Genomic DNA, 19,652 nt, shown 5'->3' on the forward strand with positions numbered 1-19,652 from the left:
TATTTTTTTCTAATATTTGTAATTGAAAGACAGTGTTGATATAAGACTAGATGGCTTTATTACAAAACTATTTTTTTAATTATATTTTTAATCTATAAAACTGTTGCTTCAATAGTCATATTTCAAGAGAACATATTTTAATAATTCATAATTATTTCGTAGCATATTTTAGATTGTTAAAAGATGCACAAAAGTTGACATAAGTCATATAAACAAATAAAATACTTAAGTATGTAAAACATTGATCAAAATAATTGTTATTATAATTTTTCATATTTTTTTATTACCGTCATTTGTATTGTCCTAATTTTAGCTGATAAATAAACTTGAAATAGACACAATTTACTAGCATATATTGTACTTTGTAACTGTGCCAAGAAACACTTGTTTGGACTTGATCAATTTGACATTTTTTTGGCAACAAATAAAACCATGACCTTACTATTTGACATATATTTTTAGATTTTCATACACATCACACAAGTACATGTATATTCCATTTATCTATACACCATCAAATTAAATGTCCACCTTTTTTCTCAGACAAATTTCTTTTCGCAACACTTGGTAAGAAAATCCAGATAAATTTATGTAATAAGGTTTGAATATTTGAAAAATTATGCTATATAAATAAATACAATTATAAAGCTATATAAATAAATGATGTGCAAGTGTATTACCACAATATGGGTACTTTGTATAATAGCTGCAATATTGTACATACATATGCTCCACGGCTCAAACGGAAATGAGACGTCGTTAGAAAAACCATTAGACAATTTTTTGGTGCTCAAATAAATCCCACTACACACTAGTTCTATATTTCGTCTTCCTAAGAAATTGTAAAACTTCTAAAAGTATATATTTCTATATAAATCTTTCATTTATTTTGTGTCATTCAAATATTTTTATTTTTTCTCTTTCACCGGAACTATCAACGTCCGCCCTCTGCAGTGATTCCACTGAATAACACTTGCTAAAAAAACACAAGCCACTTGAGCAATTATAAAAATTTTTTTTTTTCTTTTTTTGTACTGCTAAAGTTGTAATGCATCATCGTTGCATCCTCTTAACGAGATCAAAAATATCTTCAGTGCTTTTATACATCATCATGATAACGAAGCTCAAAATTTTTTTGATAAACTTTTATCTTAACCAAAAACTACAGAGCATAGATAAAAATATTTTTGAATTATATTTATGCTTCTTAATTAAGCATCTCAAATAATGTTTTTTTTTCTTAATTTTTATATTTTTATATAAAGTTAAAACAAAAAAAAAAAACACAAATTATTAATGTATATAAAAATTTTTTATTATTTTTTTTTATGTTGCATTCCGTGTTGCGATATAAAAAAAAAAAAATTACAAGGGTGTAAAAAATGAAATAAAAATACCTCAATGTGCTAGGAATAGTTTCTATATATTTTTTTTTTATATCTTTTAAAATTTTTTAGTTGAAAAGATATGATTAACAAATAGAAAAAACAAAAGAAAAATAAAGAAGATTATTTTATTTTTTATTGTTGTTTGGATTTTTTATTAATATAAAATTGCATTGCTTGGATTTGTAGCATGACATATTGCAAAGAAAAAAAAGGTAAAATGAATATATATTTTTTTTTTTCAATAGATCTCGTTTCATCGTCCTCGATGAGTATAAGAATTTGAGATTATTACGTTGCGTTCGCAGACCATATGCGGGATGTGTGTGGCGTCAGTATTGTGGCTCTCTATAACAACGTTCTTTATTTTATTTTTTTAAAACTTTTATTTTACTTGATATATTTTTTATGTTTTTTTTTTTGTTCCCAAGCGTCCCACGAAGTAAATGCCCCAGCATCACGCCATTATACTACGAAAAGAAATTTAATTTCTTCAGCATGCGCGACTTGGGTGACGCTTTAGTCATCATGATATACCCTTTTATTATTTATTTATTTATTTTTTATATTTTTTAAATGTATTTTTTTTGCACGTCTGGATGTTGTTTCATTTTTTAAAATAACACTTTACGACAATATAAGTATTTTTTAAGCTTCATTAGTCATGGTGACGATGCTTAATATTCTTGCCAATAAAATTAATTAAAAAAAGCAAAGAAAAACAAAGATTATTTAATTTTTTATGACGTAAATTGTAGAATAATTTGTAGAAAATTTGATATTTTATTTATAAAAATGGGTAAGCATTATATAGACAAGAATAAATAATATCAGCGGTCAAAATCTTAAATCATCGACCGCGATCTCGATCTATGGTTGGGCGCGTGCGCGTCTGCGCAACGATCCAACGATCCTTGGAACGATTCACAGTGTTGGATCGCGTAATGAAACCGATCGACGCAATAATCTTTCTTGATGACCTTGCGTCTGTTTTCACCATACACGTCACAAAGCACTCTCATTCTTTCAATCTCAACCAAACACACACTCTTTATATCCATTGTGTTTTATTTTTTTTATTTTTTTATAAATAAATTATATATACATTATTATTATGATTTTTTTACAGCTTTTTATTTTTATTTTTTATTAAATTATATATATAGAGTTTCTATGTTGTATCTTATCACTCTCGTGATAGTAATAAATGCATTACAATTTAGTTTAACTTTAGATATTTGTCGAATGAAACTTTTATTTTTCTTTTTTCTCCTTTACGACATATACAGTTGTACAGACTCATTCCATATCTAGACATGATTTTTTTTTTATTTCATCTTGGTATTATTATTGTTTTTATTTTTCATATATTTATATCATATATAGGAAATTGAGTTAGGAGAAAAAATAAGCTACTTATGATAACAACAAAATCATTAATTGGCATTTATGGTGAAAATTCAAGACTTGTTTCAACACCAATTCTTGATGAAATATTAAAAAATAATAGTATTATTAATGATAATGGTGATGATAATGATAGTATTGAAAATATATTTAATGAAGATGAGATAAATATTGAAGAAGATAAATTTATAAATGCAACTCCTAGAATAACATTAACAGTATATCAAAATATCATAAATAAATGTAATAAAAATTTACAAGATAAATTTAATGATAATTTAAGAAAACCAAAAAAATGTATTACTAAAAATTGTGATAATATTTGTAATTTTGAATGTAATATTGATGATTTACAAATTATACAAAATTCTAATGATAAAAATTTATCTGATAATTTGAATCAATCAAATAATAAAAATACATCATTATCATCTGTAACAAGTGAAGAAAAATCAATAGTGAATAATTGGTCATCAAGTTTTTCAAATGATTTTTTTTTGAATAATGAATCTGATGATGAAATATTCACTCAAATTGATATTGATGCTATAGCAGAAGCATACAACTCTAAAAAGTGACTAAATTATTTAATTTTTTTTTTTTTTTATATTTAAATATTTATTTATAAATTTTTTTTTTTGTTCTTTATTAATCTTTAATAAACTCTATTAGGCGCATTGTCAAATATTATTTGTAAATTAATTTTTCGTCTAATTGAAAATTTAATTTTTGTTTTTTTTGTTATTTACACGACATAATAAGAAAAAGAGGAGGAGGAGGAGGAGGAGAAGAGAGTAGGTATAGATAGAAAAATCGCAAGTACAAGAGGAGAAATTTATAATTTTCAAATGATGCTGTAAAAAATAATAATTATAAAAATTAAAAAAAAAAAATAAACAATTTATTATAAATAAACAATATTTTATAATAATGATAAATTGACATTTTATATTTTTTAACTATATTAACATGTGTGTATGTTTGTGGCAGATTATGTAATGATCACGTGATTACGTTTAAAAGTATATTTTCAAATGGGTTTTCTTTTTTTTTTTTTTTTTGTGTATAGTCAATTGTCTAAATTTTCATTGGTTAGCCGATGATGACCGAATTTTTCCGATTATTTACTTTTCAAGTTTTCTCAGCTAACATTTTCTCTTCTATTGTTTTACCTTGTGTGATATGGTCGCCGACATAGTTAATGCATAATACACTCAGTATAAAATAAAGAAAATTTGTATCTTTGTTAATCATATTGATAAATTATAAATATTTATATAATTTAAGTGATCAATTATTATCAATAAATAGGTAAGTCAAATAAATAACAATAATTTTATTATTTCATTTTTTTTTTCATTATTTTAACATTTTCTTTGTCTTCAACGCGTGGTGATGAATAGCATCATTCTCATTAATATTGTACAACTAATGCATTATTCTTGTTGTTTTTTAATTATAATAATAATATATTATTAGTTTTTCCGTATTATTTATTTAAATTTTTTTATTTGTAAATCTTTTGATATAATTATTTATTGTATAATTATACAATTTGAATTCTAATTTTCACGTTTTTCATTATTTTAACGTTTTCTTTGTCTCCAACGCGTGGTGTAATAAATAGCATCATTTTCATTTATTGTACAATTGATAATAATAATAATAATATATTATTAGTTTTTTCGTATTATTTATTTGAATTTTTTTATTTGTAATTCGTAATTTATAATTTAATAATTGTATTTTGATAATTTTCGGAGTAGTTTTCGTATAACGTAAGAGGCTAGGTGAAAGAGGAGGAGGAGGAGGAGGAGAGAGGAGTAAAATAAGATAGCAAGGAAAAAGGGGGGAGGAGGAGTATAGATATAGATATAAAAAGAGTTTGTACATGTTTTGTAAATATACTTTTTAGACTTTTTTTTGTTCCCTTTGTCTGTTCTCTCTCTCCCCTTTATATGTTATTATATTTAAAAAAAAATTTTTTTTTTTTCTCTCCCCTCTTTGATTTTATTAAATTTTTCATATTTTTTTTTTTTTTCCTTTGTCTGCTCTCTATATGTTATTATATTTAAGTTATTTTTTTTTTTTTTCTTTTGAATTCTTATTTCGCACTTTCTTCAATAGATGGCATTCATGTCAGTTTGTTTTTTTTTTTTTTTTTTTAAGACGCCATGTTGGTAAAAAAATTCAAATAACGTTTTAGGAAAACAAAGTTGTTGCTTTGTGCTAAGTGACATCGACATCATTATTTATATACGAATCTTGATTTTATAAGTGAAAATTAGCTTCTACTCTTTTCTTTAAAATAGATAAGCATTTAATTTAAAAAATCTCACACATTTGTATATACATATAAACATTTTAGAGTAAATATATATTTTTTTTTCGTTATTTATAGGGTAAAAATTCAATGTTTGCGTAGAATGAATTAGTACAAAATATTCTGATTATCTAAGATCTAATGATTCCAAGTTGATAAAAAAAATATGAATAATAAAAAAATATTATAGGCGTTTTCTGCGTGCGCATTTAATTTTGAACTTAGTGCTTCATTTTTCAAACTTAGCGCCTCATTTTTTAATTTACTGGAATCTGATTCGTGTATCAGATTAATCACGTGCATGTTGTATAAATTGATATAAGTAGGTGGCGCTAATTGCATATACATATGTGATAATAACAACATTTTATATCTGTCAAAAAATATCAATGCCCATAACCTTCAAATAATTTACTAGTATTTAATTGAATTAGGCTGAGCTCAAGCATTCTTTTAGGCATCGTCAAATATTGTTTGTAAATTAATTTTTTCTCTAATTAAAAATTCCATTGTTTTTTTTTTTTTTTTTTGTTAATAACACCACATGATGACATGTCATTGGAATAGGCATATAGCATATAGAAACAACTGAGGTGGCTGCTTGCGGCCGGCGAGGGCGCTAGTGGGTATAAAAAAGAAAGAGCAAGGAATAAGAGGAGGAGGAGGAGGATAGATATAGATAGAAAAATAGCAAGGGAGGAGGAAAAGGAGGAGAAAAGCATATATAATTGAGTTTTTATGTATTTATTTGACATTTTTCAGACTTTAACGCAGTTTTTGAAGAATCATTTGTTGTAATCATTCAGCTGCGTTATTGAAAATCTGTTTAACCATCAGTGTCGTTGATTCAACATCATTATCGTCATCATCAACGCGGGTTTCAACAGATTAATCATCATTCTCTATGACTGAATGGTAAGTTGAATTTTTATTTTTTTATTTTTAACAACTGTTTGATATTTAAAATTTCCATTTAATTATCAAATTTATATAAACATAATTTAATGTATGAAATGTATAATGGTATAAAAAGAGAAAGTGCAAGGAATAAGAGGAGGAGGATAAGAGGAAAAGAGCATACAATTGAATTTTTGTGTAATTTTTTTTTTCCTGATTACAATAAAATAAATAATGTATTTATTTGACTTTTTCCAGATTTCAACGCAGTTATTGAAAAATTGTTTGTTGTCATCATTCAGTTGTTGAAAATCTGTTTAACCCTCAGTGTCGTTGATTCAACACCAACGTCATCAACATCATCATCAACGCGGGTTATAACAGATTAATCATCGTCCTCTCTAATTGAATAGTAAGTTGAATTTTTATTTTTTTATTTTTAACAATTGTTTCATATTTAAAATTTCCATTTAAATATCAAATTTACATAAACATAATTAAATGTAAAAATTTTTTATTTTACAGATACCCAATAAGAGAGGACAAATATCATCTGAAAATATCTGTAAATATCTGTAAATATCTGTAAATATCTGAAAATATCTGACAAAATATCTGAAAATATCTGACAATATCTGACAATATCTGAAAAAATATCTGTAAATATCTGAAAATATCTGAAAATATCTGAAAATATCTGTAAATATCTGTAAATATCTGAAAATATCTGACAAAATATCTGTATAAATATCTGTATAAATATCTGACAAAATATCTGTAAAAATATCTATAAAAATATCTGAATAAATATCTGTATAAATATCTGTAAAAATATCTGTAAAAATATCTATAAAAATATCTATAAAAATATCTGTAAAAAAAATATCTTTATAAATATATTTATTTGATCAATTAAAAATATATATACAAAATGATTAAAAGAGTAGGTCTTGAAAATTTAGGTTCTAATTGTTATTTAAATTCAATTATTCAAGTTTTACATGCAATAAAAGATTTTCGTGATGATATAATAAATAAAAATGAACATAATTCTTCTATAATTAGACAACTGAGTACATTATTTGAATCATTATCTATTTCTTTAGAACCTATAGCAAAATCACCAGAAGAATTTATAAAAAGTTTAAAAAATTCAACTTTCACTAAAAATTTTAAATATACAAGACAAGAAGATTGTTCAGAATTTTTAATTCAATTATTTGCATTATGTAATCAATATGAAGATTTAAAAAAAATAATTGAAAAATTTTTTGTAGGAAAATTTAAAATAATACATAAATGTACAATTTGTAATAATACAACAATAAATATTGAAAGTTTTAATAATTTACAATTATGTTTTTCGTCAAATGAAAATTTAACAATACAAGATATGTTTGATAATTGTTTAAAATCAGAAACTTTAGGAAATGTAAAATGCGATAATTGCAAGGTAGAACGTGATAAAACAAAAACTACAGAAATAATACAAACACCATTACATTTAATATTATTATTGAAACGATCTAGTGTAAAAAATAATATAATTAAAAAGATACACGATTATGTAGAGTTGAATGAATCTATAAAAGTAAAAAATGAAAATTATGAGATACATAGTGTTACTGTACATAATGGTGAAAAAATTAGAAGTGGACATTATTATACATATAATAAAGATATATCGGAAAATAAATGGTATATATATGATGATGATAAAGAAGTAAAAGATGTAACATTTAATGAAATTAAAAATTTAAAATCACCACATACACCATATATGGTAATTTATAAAAAAAAAGATGATAATGTTAATTTACCTGAAAAAAATAAACAAGTAAAAAGAAAAAATGATGATGATGATTATTTAATTAATAAAAAAAAATTTAAACCAACAAAAGATATAAAAAGAAAAATCGATAATAAAAATAGCGACATTTCTTGTATTGTTGAAAAAAAACAAAAAAATAATAATAATAATAATAAATTGGAAATAAGTAAAACATCAATATTTCATAGAAATAATATTATATCAGTTGATGATGATGATGATGATGATGATGATGATGATGATGATGGAACAAATAAATCAAATAATTTAACTCCAATAATAACAAATAATACAACAAATTCATTATGTAATAATATTAATAATATAAATATGAATTCTTTAAATAATACATCAAATTTATTATGTCAAAATATGAAAAATGCAAAAATTTTAGGATCAACTGATACTTTAGATATTGATATTGATGATTTACCAGATGATGGAAAATGGTCTAATAATAAATTAAAAGGAAAATGTATTGATTGTTATAGAATAGGACATGCAAGTAAAAAAAATAAACTTTGTGAATTTAGTGATTATAGACAAAAAATTACATGTACAGATTGTAAAAAAAAAGGACATAAAAGTAAAAGATCATCATGGTGTTTATCTTATAAAAAAAATAAAATTGATGATAATAATACATCAAAAGCAATAAATGTAACAAATACAATAAATAATTCAAATATAATTATTAAACAAATAAATCCATCAAAAACAACATCATCAATAATATGTAAAGATTGTAATGAAACTGGTCATGCAACAAGAAGAAGTAAAATTTGTAAAGATTATAAATTAACTCCACTTGAACGTAAATTTGGAAAAGATACTAAATTAGAAATGTATTCAGTACAAATGGGTCTAAATAATCTTTGTGATAATGAGTTAATTAAAAATGAAATAATAAATACAGTCAAAGAATTATCAGGACTTTCAATAGAAAAATCTATACAATTTGAATATTTTTTACGACATAAAGACCGTTGGTTATTAAATAAAATTATTACATCAAATACACTTCCTCGATTAGAGCATATTGGTAAATTTTTGCATAAAGATTATAAACCACAATCATCAAATGATGATGCAATTGAAATTGAAAAATTGACTAAAGAATTTCGTAAACTAAATTGTAATAAAAATGAAGAACGACGTCAATATGATTGTACAGGACGTTCACCATTATTTGATGAAGAATACAAAATATTTATAACTAATTTTTCTAATAATGTTAAAATGCATGCTGAATCAAGACTTAGAAAATTTATATTACGAGAATTAAACAAAAATGAAGATAATGATGTAAAAAAAGAAAGAATTTCATGGTATAAAGCCAATAGAATGGCTATAAATTTATTTTGTAATGGTAAAATTGATGAAAAATTGGCTAACCATGAATTATTTATTAAACATAAAAATTTAAAATTTCAATCATTTTATGACAAATGGTGGCAATTTTTAGAATTTTTTATGGATCTTCAAAAATATATTAAATTTAAATTAGTACCAATACAATCACCAGGATTAAAATGTCAAACAATAACTACAACTGGTGCATATACTTTATTACGTAAATTATTTAAAGATGATGGTGCTCAATCTAGTCGTACTGGTGCACTTGATGATAATAAGCCAAATGAAATGTGGGATAAATTATTGCCAAATTTGAAAAATCATGAACGTATTAATAAAGCTTTTGCATACAGTATATCAACAAATGGAATATATGTAACAATTCATTGTGCTAGACCTATCAATGAGCCTAATGTTAAAAAAGATATATATAAAAAATCAATAAATATTGATGACTATGATGGAGTATATTCATTTGATCCAGGTGGTGTATATCCTTTAGCTGGTATTTTTGTTAAAAATATTAATGATATTGGTGATGAAACAAAAGAAAAAAAAATATTACTAAAAGCAACATCATGGCGTTATAGAACTGGTCAATATCATCGTAAATATAAATTACATAATTTAGGATATGATAAACTTGAAATATATCTTCAAGAATTAATGGAAATGAAAGAATTTAAAGATATTGATGTTGATGATCCATCTAATTATATAAATATTACAAAATTTCGTTTAAAATGGTTTGACAGAGCTCAAATATTTTTTCAAAGAAGAAAAATTGCATGGTTATCATGGAATGCTAAAATTAATGATAGACACGAAGTAGCAAGATTTATTAATTATATAAAATTTGGTCAACGAAATTATCATCCAAATAAAAAGACCGACCAAAGCACAACAAAAAAAAATGAAAATATTTTAAATATGGTTCAAAAACAGAACAACAAACATTGAGAATGGATAAAAAATTGTAAATGCCAAAATAATGAGATCAAAAATAGCTGAAAATCGTAAAATTAAAACAGCAGCAAGAATTGAAAGAAGAGACAATATTTTAAAAAAATTAAAAGAAAAAAAAAATAAAAATAAAGCAGTATCAATTAGTCCAGCTACAAATCCAGTTAATGAAGGTAAATTGAAAAAACAAAAAAAAAATAAAAAAAGTAAAAAAGAAAAAGTAAATTTACCAAAAAACAATGGAAAAGTACTGGTTTTTATTGGAAGAGTTGAAATGCCATCAGGTATCAAAGGACATGTCCAAGCACCATTATGTCGTATAACTCGAGAACTTGCTAAATGTCCAGATATTGATATTGCATTAGTAAATGAATATAATACTACAAAATTATGTTATAAATGTGGAGAAAAATGTTTTGTTAGTATATCACCAGACAGGTATGTATATTGTAAAAATTGTAAAACTGTCTTACATAGAGATATAAATTCTAGCAAAAGCATTATGAATTTAGCTCTTGCTGATTATGGTATAAAACCAACAAGTTTTGTTAAAAATTATTCATCTTATCGACCTAATTATAATAAAGTTGATAATATAAATAATCCATAATCAAAAATAACAAAAAAAAAAAAAAAAATACTTAAATTAAGCGTAAAAAAAGACTGCATGTAATCTTCAAATTTATTGAAGATTGCATGTAGTTTTTTTTTACGTATGACCGAAAGGTTGCAACTGTTTTTATATTGTACAAATCATCATCGCAAAATTAACACAAGTTTCATTTGAATAAAAAAATTAATAATTAATAATTAAATAAATAATTAGGTAATGCAAAGTAAGGTCATAATTTGGTATATCTTAAAATTGATGATAATTTGTTAATTAAGAATAAATGATAATGATTTATTTGAAAAAGTTTAACGGAATATTGTCAGTTGAGAAAAATTTAAAAATAAAAATAAATAGGACATCACAGCGTGTGGTTGATTATGGAACGAGTAAAATGAAAAAAAAAAATATATATATATAAATAAAAAAATATACACAATGAGTAATTTTTACATATACAAAGATTTTTCACGAGGGCCAATCGCGGTCAAGCAGCGTGTGCTCACAATGTCGTGGGTTATATTGGTACTTGTATTTACTGTGTCCCGATTATTTGCAAAACCCGTTCACGATTTATGGTATGATATTATTTTACCATTGGGAAATCAAAAGTGTAATGTATCAAGATGAACACAAAGTATTTGTATAATAACATTTAAATTTATTTTCATTATTTGAAAGTTTTTTTTTTTTTTTAAAAATTTTTTATGATATTTTATGATTTTGTTAAATGTTATTAAATTTTATTTAAAAATAGCTGTTTTAAAATTGAAAATTACAGCAGAAAAATAATCTTTAATTAAGAACAAATTAAAAAAAAATTAATTAGTTTAATTTAATGATTATATTGTCAATTGAAAAAGACAATTAATTTCTAAAAATTTTCTAGATTTCTATTTTTAAAAAACACTTTAATAAATAATGGTTATTTTCTTATTTTTTAACAAATTTATTTAATGTTGATTTATTATTTTAATAAAACTTTTGTGCTTTATAAAATTATGTAAATAATAACGTTTAATTTTGAATATATTTAAGTTATATTAGAAAAAAAATTATGTCAGCAGTTAGCATTACAATTCATTTATTTCAACTTATTATTTCTTTTTTGTTAAATAAATATATGTAGGTCAATGATACCAATCTGTTTGGCTTGTGAATTTTTTATCCCACTAACCCATCACCCATAATTTCTCGCTTAAAGCTAATAAATAACGATTTTGTCAAGCACAATATCTCAATATGAACCCGGAAACCTACCTCATTTAAGAGCTCAAGAAAAGCCCTATTCAAATAATACACTTTTTTTTTTTTTTATTATTCCCCTTTAAACCACAAAAAAAAAAAAAAAGGATCTTAGTAATCTGAATTTCAACGAAAGAATTTTCCCTCCATTTTTACTATTCGATTTCTTTTTTTTTTTTTTTTTCGTTTCCCTTGAAATTTGGGTGTGTCTTTTGATTTCTTTTGAATTTTTTTTTTCTTATTTTTTGTCGTCTTTCCTTGTACCCCATACAAAAAAAATATCCACGCGTGTCAAAGTGTAATAAAATTTTTGAACCATTGATTTTTGCATTCTGATCAATGGATATTTCGTGAAAATAAATTGAATACACAATCTTTCCCAGAAAAACAATTTTATCTTTTACTTTTAACACTGTATTTTATCTAAAATACAATTGCCACTTAAAAAAAAAAACCAATTAAAATACAAAAAAAGAAAAACTTGATGGAAAATCAATATTAGCTTTCATATTTCAAATTGAAAAATAAAATTTTTTTAAAACTGCAATCATGCCATCCTCCCTTCGAAGAAAATAAAAATATAAATAAATAAAGCAATTTCCCATGACCCTGGTGTTATACAGTGGTAGTTACACATACCCTCCGAATATTTTCCCACGTGAAATAGCCAACAGTCGTAAAGCAACCAGTAAAGCTCCCCTGCGAGGTTAAAAAAAAAATGAAAAAAATTGAAGAAAAAAAAACCAGGGAGAAAAGAAAAAAAAATATATAAATTGCATCAAATTCGATCTGGGAAAGTATATATACATATAGGTAATTTTTCTAAATTCTAAATATATAATTTTTTGACTATTTTGATGTCAGGTTGTCTATAACAAGATAGCTCAACTATCTTGGGATTTTAGCAGGTAGATGAACATAAGACAACATTTTAAGCAACCCTGCCTTTTTGTGGTAAAGTACTTATGACAGTCTACTAGGGATAACTGGAGGGCAACCGGACGAGTAAACCAATACACCGGTCTTGGGCCAGCTGCACCATGCAACCACATGATAAAAAAAAATTCAAAAAAAAAAAAGGAAAGAACTGCGTTGAGTCAGCTGTTTTCCTGTTGTAACGTGGCACACGCGCCAGCATGACGATTGCTCCACGAAATTTTTCTGTGTGCCTTTTTTTTTTATTTCTGTTTTTTTTTTTTTTTTACATCTATGCAATGCCGACTAAAATTCCACGGTATCCTTTTTTTTTTTTTTTTATTTAGAAATTTTGACTTCATTGTCAAGTTTTTTTTTTTATTTTCGTTCCTCGTAATGAATAATGGCGCTTCCAAGATATATTTCAAGGTCAATGTTTTGGAAAATTTTTGCAACCATGACTAATTCGGATAAATCAGTTTTAAAAAAAATTTAGTTTTTATATATGTCTGACTTAATATTGGTTTTATCATTTTTTATTTGTTAATTTATTGATTGAGAATCTCTGGGAGTTTTTTTTTTTTTATTTTTTTATCGAATAGAATTCATTTGTCGTGGATGAAAAACCTAAATTCAGTGGGATAGGTCATATTTTCTTTTGAAATTTTGAACATTTTTTTTTGTGGATTCAAACTACCCTAATTTTTTACTGTTTCTTTGTCAATCTTTTGAACTTTTTTTCATGATAAAGTGTTTGAAATTTATTATGGCTTCACTGATGAAAAAATTTCTTTGATCTTTTTGAGTTAATTAGATTAATTTTGGAAGAAATTTCAAGAAAATTAAACCAATATTTTTCTTGATTTTCTTTTTGAAAAAAATATCACAGAGAAACTTGTTTATGGTGGAAAAATATTTAAATTTAAAAAACAAAAAATATAATTTTACACACAATAAGTCAGGGGAAATTTTTTCACTCAAGTTTTCAAACTTTTTATAAAGAATTTTAGAATTTATTACTGAGCGTTATGACTTATGATGGCCAGTTTAAAAAAAGTCTTTTAAAAATAATTTTTTCTTTCAAATTAATTATTTTTTTTGAGGTATATATATGAAATTTATCGGTTGAGAAACTCTGGTCATTGTATCCGTTGTCTGTAACGAAACGGAACTGCGTGTGAGGAAGGAAATTCTTGTCGGTCGCAACAACGAACAAATGTCTCTCTGTTGTGCATGTCCTATAAAAGCAGGTGGTCTGAAACCCTCCTTATATATATTATCAAAAAAAAAAATAAAATAACCTCCTGTTTATAATATTCATAACAAACAAATAAAAAATATTGTATTATTTTACAGTCAACCACTGAAATTAATATAATTTTTTTAAATATAAAAACACAATAAATAAACATATATTATTTCTACTAAAACAAATGATAAATATTGATTAAAAAATTATTTAGATATTATTAATTCGATCAATCAAATCAATGTGTTTTAGTGGAATAAAAAAATAAAAAAATAGAGTCAAAGTTTCCATTTAATTAAACACACAATGTTATTATATTTAAATTTTTTTTTATTTTTAAAATTTCAATATAAATCGACTTTATGAATTTTAAAATAAATCTATGAATATTTTTTAGAATAAATCTATGAATATTATTTTATAGAATCTATAATATTTTATTTTTAATTGTATAAATTATTTTTTTGTCTATTTATTTAGAAGTTCAATATAATTTTACACACTGACTATTTTTTAAAATTATTTTAAACACTTTTATGGTAATCACAAGTAACTATTTATTTTTCAGTTATATATTTTTTTTTTAAATAATAATGTATAATTGAAAAAAAAAAAATCTTTAAAGTTGTGATATTATATCCTAGAAAAAATTAAATTTTTTTAAATGATTAAAATGTAGAAGCTCTACGAAATACGATTATATACAAAAATAAACAACATCTGGATTTCAAACAGATAGTTAATGTTTATTTTCATTTATTTTTTTCTTGAATGAATACATGTGAGATGATGAAGGGAGATAAATCACAATATATAAATTATAAAAATGTTTTCTCAACGATAACTATTTTTATTTTATTTAATTAATATTTTTTGTGGTTCTATGAAAAGTTTTTAAAAAAATAAACTAGTTACGTAATTTTTCCTGAAAATAAATTCAAATTTTTACTATTTTACAATTAATTAGAATATTCTCATAATAACAATACAATTGTTAATTAAATATTTATATTTTATTTATTCAAAAATGTCGTTTTTACTTTTTTTTTTTTTTCATTTACTTTGGAGTAGGGCTTCACCCAAGACCAAGACCAGTCTTGGTATTGTCTTGGTATTGTCTTGGTTTTCAAGACAAGACCAAGACAAGACTGATGTATTTAAAATCAACACAAGCCCAAGACAAGATCTCTCTTTTGGGCCAAGATTACACAAGACTCTTGTCAGTCTTGTGTCATTTTTTTATAATTAAATAAAAAATAAAAATTTCAAAAATCTACGAAAGTAATTTGATCTATGATTCATACTCACAAATTAATAAACTGATACATCATATATTAAGTGTATATTTAATCGTTATCAACAAAGAACACAATAAACTAAGCATTGAGTTCCATAAAATACATATCACATTTAATAGACATAATAATAGAAACAAAGACGACTCACACGAATACTATAGTGGACCAGGCGCTTATACATATATACCAATAATCATGAGACGTTACCCTGTGGATGTTTATTGCACAGCCGTTATGTTTATAAAACGTCAGGTTTATCAAAAAACATAACGTACATGACGAATAAAAATATATAAATATGTATGTACATATATATAAAAAAGAAATAATATTTTGGGGCTCTTGATAAGTTTTATTTGAAATTTAACTAGATTCCATTTCAAGTTATTTACTTTATTTAATTTATAAATTTAGGTCTATTTCAATTTAAGTTTTGCTTAAATTTATCTGTTCTCGTTTGAATAAGATTGGCAAATAAAATTTATTAAATAATAATTAATAGTATAAATATAAATGTTAAATTATTTATATAATTTATAAAGTAAAATAATAAATAATACAATAGTCAAGACCAAGAAAATACCAAGACAGACCCAAGACCAAGACAAGAACAAGACCAAGACTGAACCAAGACAAGACCAAGACAAGACAAGATTGGCCTTTTTAAAACCAAGACAAGACCAAGACAAGATTTGCATATTTCGTACCAAGACAAGACCAAGACAAGATTGGGTCCAGTCTTGGCATATTTAGTCTTGAGTGAAGCCCTACTTTGGAGTTTGTGTATAGGCCATTGGAAATGGCCCATGTAAACTCTCTGGCCCATAAAGACTTGAAAAAAAAAAAAAGTTAAATAAATAAAAAAAAAAGTATACAAAATCCGGGCTAAAGAAAGAAAAGACAATGAAGAAGAAATGAAAAAAAAAAATAAAAAACAAGAGGAGAAAGATAAACTTCAGCCACCGGATGAGGTGGTCGACAATATTTTTTCGTCTTTATATTTGCTTCTGTCTTGAAAGGTCTACATCACAAAATTGTTTGGTCCCTTATGTCTGGCTTCTTTTTTATTTTTTTAAAATCTTTTTTTTTGTTTTTTTTATTTTTTTCTATTTCCAAAGAAACCCAGAAGGCGTTGGAAAACAGTTTTATTCAGTCTGTATTGAATCACAGGTTTATTTGAAAATTCAGCTCGATTCTTGAAGCACTTCTTGGACACTTGAGACCATGTCGGTTCATTCAATTCGATCTGGTTAATTTTTTTTTTTTTTTTTTATTATTATATTTTTCATTACTATACCTTAAATGTTTGTTTCGAATTTTTTAACTTTAGATTTAGCTTTGAATTTGTATACTGCAAGTGGAAAATGCCGCACACGTGGACCACATGGATTGAAAGCGACAAGTTTTTATTATTCAATTTATTCAATCGATAATGTTTTTAAAAATATAAATTTTCTTATTAATTTTAAAAATACATAATGAGTATAAATTTACAAATGAAAATACTATAAGCCATTGATTAATTAAAAAAATATTAATTACATTTACATAATCAAATATCAATTGAAATAAAAATTATATATATGAGAACAAAAAAAATATATTGTTAGGAAACGATATAATTTTTTAGGCTTCTTCATGCTCATACCTTGGCAACAAGTATCTTTTTTGTTCCCATGAACATAATCAATGTGAGAACGGAATTCAACAAGATGCCGAAACAAAATGCTCTTAAACCAAAAAATTCAAACACTCGAAACTCTCAGACATAGTCCAGTCGAGTGTTCCATGTGCAAGTCTACCCTCATTCAATCTCTGTTTCTTTAATTTTTTTTTTTTTTATATTTTATTTTTTTTTAAAACTTCCCTTTTATCTGGCCCTGTCGAAATGCCAAGTAGGAGAAAATTTTACCCAGTTGCACTCTGGAGATGTATCCCAGTACTTTTTTTTTTAATAAAAAAAAAAATATATATACACATTTTTTTTTCTTTTAAAAAAACAACAATCTCCAAGTCAGTATTTTACATAGAAATTGTTGAAGAATAAGTTGGTGTCATGTTTTAACTCTACTCTAAAAATTCAACCCTCTATTCTCTTCTTATTTAACAATGAGTTGAGATTTTTCTTCAAAGAAAAAAAATAGTTTATATAATATATATTTTTCAAGAATTTTTCAAATATATTATTTGAGTTATTTTACAATTTTGATAGATAAATAAATGTATAGATATTTGAAATGATTGAAAATAAATAAATAATAAAATCCGTAAATGCTGAGCAATGAAAAGAAGACAGTTGTTTTTTTCGTAGGTGAAAAATATATATTCTTTGCAAAAGAAATGTTTTTTTTTTTTGTAGATGACAATCACAACCATCTTTTCTATATACCCTTTATTCATCATTTTGTCACAGCAAAGTTTTCAACCATCAGACTAACCCTTTTTCATTCAAGTTTTTTTTCCTTTTTTTTTTCTATGAAAGTCGTTACGCTTCAGAGCTTTTTCCTTCACCAAAATTAAGACAAGTTAGAGTACTTTTTTGTTATCTATAAGTAAAATTAGTTTTTTTTTTTTTTTTTTTATTTCTCAATTGACTTATTGGTTAATTTCCATAGTAAAAAAGTATTCATATTACTTCCAAGTTTTTAATAAAAGCCTCAAACAAAAAAAGCTCAATTTTAAAAATTAAAAATAAGCGCGTATAAAATTTATATAAAATTTAAATTGAAATGAATCAATTTAACATTAAATATGTTTTATTTAAAATTTAAATTAAATTTTTATTGAACGATATAATTGTCAATTAAATTCAAGTTGAAAATAAATGATATATGACAGTACAGTAGGCAATAATTACTTTGCCCTTTGACATTGTGAAATATGAAGAAAAATAAAAATAAAAAAAAAATGTCGACAGTGGATAAGATGAGGGTAAAAAAGAGGGAAAAGACTGTGACTTTCTGATAACTCATCCCCATGAACTTCCGGGAAAATGCCCTCTGAGGAAAAGCATTGATATTTATTTTTTTCAATCTCTATATATATTATACCATGACAAGCACCGAAACAAACTGGCTTGCGTGTGTATATACTTTTGAAAAATTTATATACAAAAAAAAAAAAAACCCTCAAGCAATGACCCATAAGAAATTGACACATTATATTGGACTTTTTTTTATATTTTCTTGTATATCCAGGCTTTTTTTCCTCCCCAATTTTATACCGTCTCAAACTTTTTTTTTGTTTTATTTATATTTATTATTTTCAATTGTTTATTATTGTTATTAATTTACCTTTTTTTTATATTTATATAAAGATCTTTTTAGCTTGAATATAGTCAGGATAAATTTGGGTTTTTTTAGATTGAAAATTTTGTATAAAATTTCTATCAATTTTTTTTATAAAGTTTTGTTCTTATCATTTATTGATAATTTTAAATATTTTTAATAAACATGTAAATATTTAAAATGCAGATTAAAATAGATACATAGATGAAAAGTAAAAGATAAAAGATATATATGGTTTTTTTTTTTTAGATCCACGTGACTTACTTTAAAATGAATTTTTAGTATTCTTGCAGAAATAAAATCTACAAAAAAATAAAATAAACATAAAAATGGAAGAAACAAGAAGAACTATTAAGAAAAAGTACTCTGTTGAAGAGAAAAAAAAAAAAAAAGTTCAACATCTAGACATTATATTACTCTTTTTTTCTTATGAAAAAAAAATTATTTTTTTTTCACGATGGAGCCATTTTGTGCCGGCGTCATTCGTCGGAAAAATAAACCGAATCAACCAGAGAATGTAGCAAAAATTTTTTATTTTTTTTGGGTGGGTCATAAAGAGAGAGTAAGAGAGAGAGAGAGAAATGAGAGAGAAAGACTACTTTTACCATATACAGAGTGGCGCAGCCTTTGAAGCATTTTGAATTTGCAGTCAAGCGTCTGCTGCACTGTGGAATTGTGTTTTGAATTAAAAATGATATGCGGTGCTAGGTATATAGAAAGGGTGAGAAATCACCCTGGTGGTATATATATTTTAATGTGTCTGTATTTTTACTATTTACAAAAGTATGAATGCATTCATGTGTGTATGAGTGAAAAAATGAAAAAAGGCCTTATCGAGGAACACCAGATAAAAAAAAAATATACAAAATATAAATTTAAAAAAAAT

General features: G+C 24.3%; 1 long non-coding RNA gene across 1 annotated transcript; it reads left to right on the forward strand.

The window, feature by feature from the left end:
• Positions 1-5,912: 5,912 nt before the first annotated feature.
• On the forward strand, positions 5,913-6,619 carry LOC122858780. Its single transcript, XR_006374319.1, has 3 exons — positions 5,913-6,030; positions 6,271-6,424; positions 6,538-6,619. It is a non-coding gene; the product is annotated as an uncharacterized LOC122858780 (long non-coding RNA).
• The last annotated feature ends 13,033 nt before the right edge of the window (positions 6,620-19,652 follow it).

This window comes from Aphidius gifuensis, linkage group LG6, assembly GCF_014905175.1.
Source record: "Aphidius gifuensis isolate YNYX2018 linkage group LG6, ASM1490517v1, whole genome shotgun sequence".
Lineage (NCBI taxonomy): Eukaryota > Metazoa > Arthropoda > Insecta > Hymenoptera > Braconidae > Aphidius > Aphidius gifuensis.